Source organism: Xyrauchen texanus, chromosome 22, assembly GCF_025860055.1.
Source record: "Xyrauchen texanus isolate HMW12.3.18 chromosome 22, RBS_HiC_50CHRs, whole genome shotgun sequence".
NCBI classification, from domain to species: Eukaryota; Metazoa; Chordata; class Actinopteri; order Cypriniformes; family Catostomidae; genus Xyrauchen; species Xyrauchen texanus.
In genome coordinates this window covers 30879333-30886655 of record NC_068297.1, presented here as the reverse complement: position 1 = coordinate 30886655, position 7323 = coordinate 30879333, and positions in this window count along the sequence as shown.

Here is a 7323-nt window from a genome sequence, read left to right as displayed (position 1 = left end):
TGGTACGCTTTTCCCCCAAAAGCAAATCGCAAATGAGAAAACGCCTGTTTTGTTTCTGCAAATTTGAATATGGAAATAAGCATTCTTCAAAATTATTGTCACAAACCTGTCCCCATGCTGTACTTGTGACATTATTTGTTTCTGTGTCAGAAATCTGAATTGACATTTCATTAGGGTGAAATTCAAATGTCTCAAATCCAGAATGGTACGCAAGCTGCCTTCTTATTTGGGGACAAGAACATATTGGTTCTAAAAGCCGCATTCTCTCTGAGAAGGGGGAATCTCCTCTATTGCCTCCTTTTCTAAGATAGAGTGAATTTCCAGAATAAAAACGGGGCTTCCCAAACAGAGACATCTGTCGGAACAACCCCACTGAATACTAGCGGATCCCGCCTGAATTGAATGATATAACCATGCTCTATCATTCAAAGTACCCAGTTCGAAATGCCCTGCAACTGCTGCCAAGTTGCTGGATGGGCAGACAGAGGATTTAATGCATGGCTCTCACCTGTAGTGTGATATTTAACCACTAGATGGTGCACTTTTCTTACTTTTGGCAACTGCCCCACAACCAGTGGCACAGTGGAGGGGGGGCCGTTGCGCCTACTACTGTGGCTGGTTGAATGGGATTTAATCATGTTTTTGCCTTTATAGTATTCAGGCATAAATGATGAGCACCTTGAAGTGCATTTGCAGCAGGGACGCTAACAGAATAGACCTTTTTCCTGGTATTTTGAATGGGGAAGAATGTGTGACCATTGTGGGGTAATGTTTATTTGAGAAAACTGGTTTGCCACAATGGCCCCAGCATTCTTTATGGGGGGACAATGTGTGGTGCTTATGTTCACTGTGTGTTTTGTGTACACTTGTGCTTGATGAACAGGGCCGGCCTGACCCAATAAACAAACAAAACATTTGTTTAGTGCCCCGCGATTCGTTCGGGGCCCCCCCAACACCCCCAATTATTTTATTTTATGCCCATCAATGACTCTAATCAACAAAACACACAACTGTATCAATGAAACGTAGTATGTTTAGTTTTGTATATTTTTCTAAATTTCTTAAACCTAATTTTGGAACTAGGATGGAGTCCAAGTGTGGGTGCCGAGAGGATGATGCGCGCAGCACTCTGCTATTTCTGTTTGTCAGCTGCCATGAGCAGTAGCTAGGTAACAGACATCCAGCCATCATGAAGTGAACGTTCCCACTTGGATCAGAGAAATGCTGTTTTCCCAAATCAGACAATAGTGCATGCCAGAAGCATGGCCTCTTTTAATATTGTTTGCTACTTTTTGTGTGCTGGATTTATTCATCATTACAGTGCAAACAACTTAAAATACTCCGTCATTTTTGGGCATACAGAACTGTAAGACATCATTAGAGACTCACAATAACAACAAAACCGTGTGCTTTTGTAAAATAAAGAAAATACAGCCGTCTCTGTCTCTGCAAGCAGATTTCTGAAACACGTCACAAAAATGAACTGAAACTCCGCAAATACTTATCACACAAACATGAAACATATGTCTAAAGAAAGCTTAAAATATCTACTTTTAAATAAAACAATTCAAATTTAAAACTATTTAAAATATGAAAATGTAAAATATTATCCTGCAATGTAATCTGTATGAAACAAAGCTATGTTAGTTGACATGCTATTTTATATAAACATGTACATATTTTACTAGTGGTATTGTTTCCAGAATTGCCAGCCAAGATTCAGAGTATTGAAATTTGAAATATGTCCTAATAAGCAAGTTTTAGTTACATTTAAAATGTTGTTTCGGCTCAAGCAGGTATTTAAATTGTATGCTGTGTGATATAAATATAATATGTAATATGATATAAAAAAATATGAATTTTTTGATTATATTTAGTCTTATAAAAGTTAAAGGACTATATTTTTTTGTATGAATGAGTGATCAGGATGGTTTTCACATCATTTTGTTGCAAAAACTCTAGAAGATCCAGTCCTCAAAAGTCTTGTGGACAAATGGTGAGTATGTGTTATATGGCCTTATTTTAATGACTTACGTTTTTTCAAAAACCAAGCATAAACTTTATTTTCTCAAAAATACAAACATGTACATACATTTTTTAATTTTTTTATTTAACCCTTATTTAACCAGGGAAATCCTTTGAGAACAAGTCTCTTTTACGAAGGAGCCCTGGCCAAGAAGGCCGCAATAAAAGTTTCACATAAAATACAAAATATACAATAAACATGCAAAACATAATACATTAACAATACAAAACAGCCATGCTTAAAAAAATTTGGGAAGCAGGGACAGGTGCCCATTGTGCCTGCTTCCCGATACTTTACTAGCCTCTTAAAGTGACCAAAGGAGACCAAGTTATCAAGTTTTAAGTCATTCTGTAATAGGTTCCACGCTGATGGAGCAGAAATTCTAAATGCTTGCTTCCCTAACTCTGTTCGAGCCCTAGGCACAATCATGTGGAGATTATCATTAGACCGCAGAGAGCGAATGCTTGGCTTGAAGGACATAAGCCTACATAAATAAGGGGGCAATGTCCCAATAATGGATTTATATATAAACAATCGCCACCGGGTTAGCCTGCGCTGAGCAAGGGAGGGCCACTGGACCAGATCATACAGAGTGCAACAATGTGTAAAGGATTTGCACCCTGTAATGAATCTCAGTGCACCATGATAAACTGAATCCAGTTGGTGCAAACATTTATTCGGGGCGTGCATATATAAAAAATCACCATAATCCATAAGAGACAGAAAAGTAGCCTCGACCAATTTCTTCCTTGTTAAAAGATAAAAGCAGGCCCTATTCCTAAAATAGAACCCAAGCTTTAACCTTAGTTCCCGGGCTAAATTTTGGATATGAGCCTTAAAAGTCAAATGTTCATCAAGTAAAAGCCCTAAGTACTTATACTCTGCCACACGCTCTATTAGATTTCCCTGCAGGGTTACAATGTTTGGAGGGATAGCTGTGGAGTTCCTATTATTTGAGAACAAGACCGTCTTTGTTTTATTTGCATTCAACACAAGCTTCGAGTCAAAAAGCCAAAATTGTACAACATCAAAGGCATCCTGCAGGTACTGAAAAGTCTGGTGAAGGGTTTCTCCACAACTGTAAATAATTGTGTCGTCAGCATAAAAATGAAACAGAGCATTATGGACATTTGAACCAAGATCATTTACATAAATGGTAAATAAAAATGGGCCCAGCACCGAACCCTGAGGTACCCCTGATACAACTTGTAAGAAACCTGAAGAAATACCGTCAAAAGTGACGCACTGAGTCCTATCTGAGAGATAATTTTCAAACCAGCCAACTGCCTTCTCAGAAAGACCAATGTTGAGCAGTCTCTGTTTTAAAATACAATGGTTCACCGTATCAAAAGCTTTAGAAAGATCGATGAAAAGAGCTGCACACATCTTTTTGCTGTCCAGTGCCTCAATGATGTCATTCACCACCTTCAATGAAGCAGAGATGGTACTATGTTCCTTTCGGAAACCCGACTGAAACTCTGATAGGATATTATTAACACTCAGGAATTCTTTCAGTTGTTCACTTACTAGTCGTTCTAAGACCTTTGACAGCACAGACAAGTTGGAGATAGGCCTATAGTTGTTTAGCAATGTAGGATCTCCCCCCTTTAACAAGGGGAGGACATAAGCAGATTTCCAAATTGATGGCATTACATTCTGAACCAAGGACAAATTAAAAATATATGTGAGCGGTTCAGCAATAAAATCTGCAGCAATTTTAAAAAAATATGGCTCTAAACAATCTGAGCCGGCAGGCTTTTTGATGTCCAATGACATTAGGGCTTTATGCACATCATCAATTGAAAACATGGCAAAGGTAAAAGAAAAAGGCTGGCCAAAACGACATCTTCCCGCAGCATTACCATCAGAAGTGGAGGTTTTTGTAGATAGAGATTGGTCAAACAAATCCATCATGAAAGTATTTCCAGGCTATTTCAACATCATCAATAAGCCTAATGCGGCCCCAATTAAAATAAAATAAATCATGTAAAAAACCTTGTAAGGAGAAATGTTTCATATCACGTTTCTCAATGCATCGAGGCCTGGATTTTGGAATTTTTGCATTTCTAACTGCAGCAATCGTACAATGATCACTAATGTCATTAACAAACACGCCAATTTCAGAAAATTTATGAGGTGCATTTGTCAATAACAAATCAATTAGAGTACATTTCTCTGGGTGTTTTGAATTTGGGCGAGTAGGAGACGCAATTAATTGTGTGAGATTTAATTCACTGCAATGTTTACATGTTTGTAGCACTCTTCTCCATGGAGGGAAGGAAGACACAGGGAAACAGACTTCAACCTCACCGGTAAGCTTTTAATTAGTGCTCTTTCAGCAGTTTACAGTTTCACAATTAGTTTTGCACAATAAATTACTCAGACAGGATTTGTCCGACTCTCTCTCTGTCTCTGGAGGTTCTGTGTCAGCTTTTTATGCCGCTCTCCCCATGCTCACTGAAATTAGAGACAGGTGTTAGACATAATTTAGCTCAGGTGCAAGCACCCTTACCGCTTCCTCTCCCGGACGGGCGCTTGACCACGCCCCCGCTGCCACAATGTTGCTCACATATTATTGTAGTCCTACAGTGTTATCAGACATTAGCCATTAATATGTTTTTGAACAACTGAAAAAAGCACAAATGTCATGGCATCTCAAAACTTCTCCAGGGCCCAAAACACCCTCAGACCCCATTCATTGTAATGCTCCTTCCATCCATTATTTGTATGTATAATTTCCTTCTTCTCCTCAGAAGCACTATTAAAGTATTTCGGGACAGGACCACAAACCACCTCCACCGATGACACTGCTAGTGAATGGCCCTTACTAACAGTTCTGGTAACTTATTGGTAAAATTCTCTCTCTGAAATAAGAGCTTTTTTATTTAGAAAATATCTAATTTCTCTTATTTTTGGCTGGTTCAGAAACCTGTAGGGCCCCATACACTATTTTTGTTTAGGGCCCCCAAAACCCTAGGGCCGGCTCTGCCACCGGGGGATGGAGTGGTCTGAATACCAGCTCCGTAGCAAACGTCTCGTTCCCTGGGTCATCCGTCTCAGGAATGCTTGAGAGACTTCCGGGTCCTCGAGGATGTCCGAGAGACGGGAGTGTGCGCTTCCTGCGGGGCACTCGACGCTCTGGGTGAGAGCTGGGCCCAGGTTGAGGTGGAGCTGCCTGATGTTTGGAGGCTGCAGGGGGACAGCCTTGGCAAGCAGACGGAGCATGTGGACCACGAGGGTGGCCATCACCTACCCAAGTGCCCGTGCTGTGACCTTCGTGGCCCGGAGGGCAAGGTCGGTTGAAGAGCGCAGTTCCTGCAGCAGGTCGGTTTCAGGACTACCCAAGTGCAGATCTTTAAGTGCCTTGGTCTGGTGGACTTGCAGGAGGGCCATGGTATGCAAGGCGGAAGTGGCCTGTCCAGTGGCGCTGTAGGCTTTGGTGGTGAGTGACGACATCATCCTACAGGCCTTGGAGGGGAGTGCTGGGCGATCCCACCAGGTGGCGAAGTTTTCCGGACACAGGTGGATCGCAACGGCTCTGTCCACCTGGGGTACCTCTGAGTACCCGTGGGCCGCCCCGCCGTCGAGGGTATTGAGAGCAGACGAGCGAGGAGGTCGGTTACGGGCAGAGAATGGTGCCCTCCACGACCTCGTCAGCATCGTGCACCTCCGGAAAGAAAGGAACCATCATCCAACTCGGTGGGTCAGAGGGAGTAGTCAGAATGGCCGTTAGTCGAGCCGCTCTCACCTCGAGCCCGGACGGAAGTCAACGAGCATGCTGGGGGGGTGGGTGGTTCGTGGGGATTTAGCTCAGCGAAACTGAGCCCACTGCATTCCCAAATTGCCTCCATCACCAGCTGGGTAGTCCTCAATCCTGTGGGAAGAAGGATCGACGTGGGGGGCGGCTGGAGTGGCGTTCCTTTTTAGGAAGGAAAGTCACGACCACAACGTTGTCATGGTTAAGTTCTCGCAATGAGAACCAAGAACCATTCACAAACGCCTTTTATACACATTATATTATTACATTATTGCATGTCCCTCCGACATATGCAAATTCTGTCTGCCAATTTCTCATTGGCCTTTTCTGAAGTTCAGAGGTAAACGAGGCCTTCAAGAAAGACCCCTAGTGTTGCTTCATTTGACACAACATTGAGTGAGCGACAGACGGGGAACCATGTTTCTGTCAGTGCAAGGATGCTGATGGTGGACTGTGTGGCAAAGCCTGGAATGAAGTCAACTTTGTTCACAGCTGACAGGCAGAAACAGAGTCCCACTGAGAAAGAGAGCTGAGCGGGCGCTGAAGTGCAAAGTGGTTTGCATTGTGTCTGTATTGTGTAAACTGTCTGTAACAGATAACAGGGTTTTAGGTTACAAACTGGTAAAGGGTATTATGCTATAAATGTGGTTTATGAGGACATTTCTAGTGTCCCCCTAATTGAAATCGCTTAAAAACATACTAAACTATGTTTTTTTTTTAAATAAAAAAATGCAGAAACTTTTTTGTGAGGGTTAGGGGATAGAACCTATAGTTCGTACATTATAAAAATCACTGTCTAAGGAGAGTCCTCATAAGGATAGCTGCAACAATGTGTGTGTGTGTGTGTGTGTGTGTGTGTGTGTGTGTGTGTGTGTGTGTGTGTGGGCTTGTTTATGTGGTTTATGAGAACATTTTTTTAGGTTACAAATTAGTAATTACAAGGGTATTATGCTATAAATGTGGTTTAGGAGGACATTTCTATTGTCCCCATAATTCAAATCGCTTAAAAATCATACTAAACAATGTTTTATTGAAAATGTAAAAATGCAGAAAGTTTTTTGTGAGGGTTAGGTTTAGGGGTAGGGTTAGGGTTAGGGTATAGAATCTATAGTTTGTACAGAATAAAAATCATTATGTCTATGGAGAGTCCTCATAAGGATAGCTGCACCAACATGTGTGTGTGTGGGCTTGTTTATGTGGTTTATGAGAACATTTTTTTAGGTTACAAATTAGTAATTACAAGGGTATTATGCTATAAATGTGGTTTATGAGGACATTTCTATTGTCCCCATAATTCAAATCGCTTAAAAATCATACTAAACAATGTTTTATTGAAAATGTAAAAATGCAGAAAGTTTTTTGTGAGGGTTAGGTTTAGGGGTTATGTTAGGTTTACGGGATAGAATCTATAGTTTGTACAGAATAAAAATCATTATGTCTATGGAGAGTCCTCATAAGGATAGCTGCACCAACATGAGTGTGTGTGTGTGTGTGTGTGTGTGTGTGTGTGTGTGTGTGTGTGTGTGTGTGTGTGTGTGTG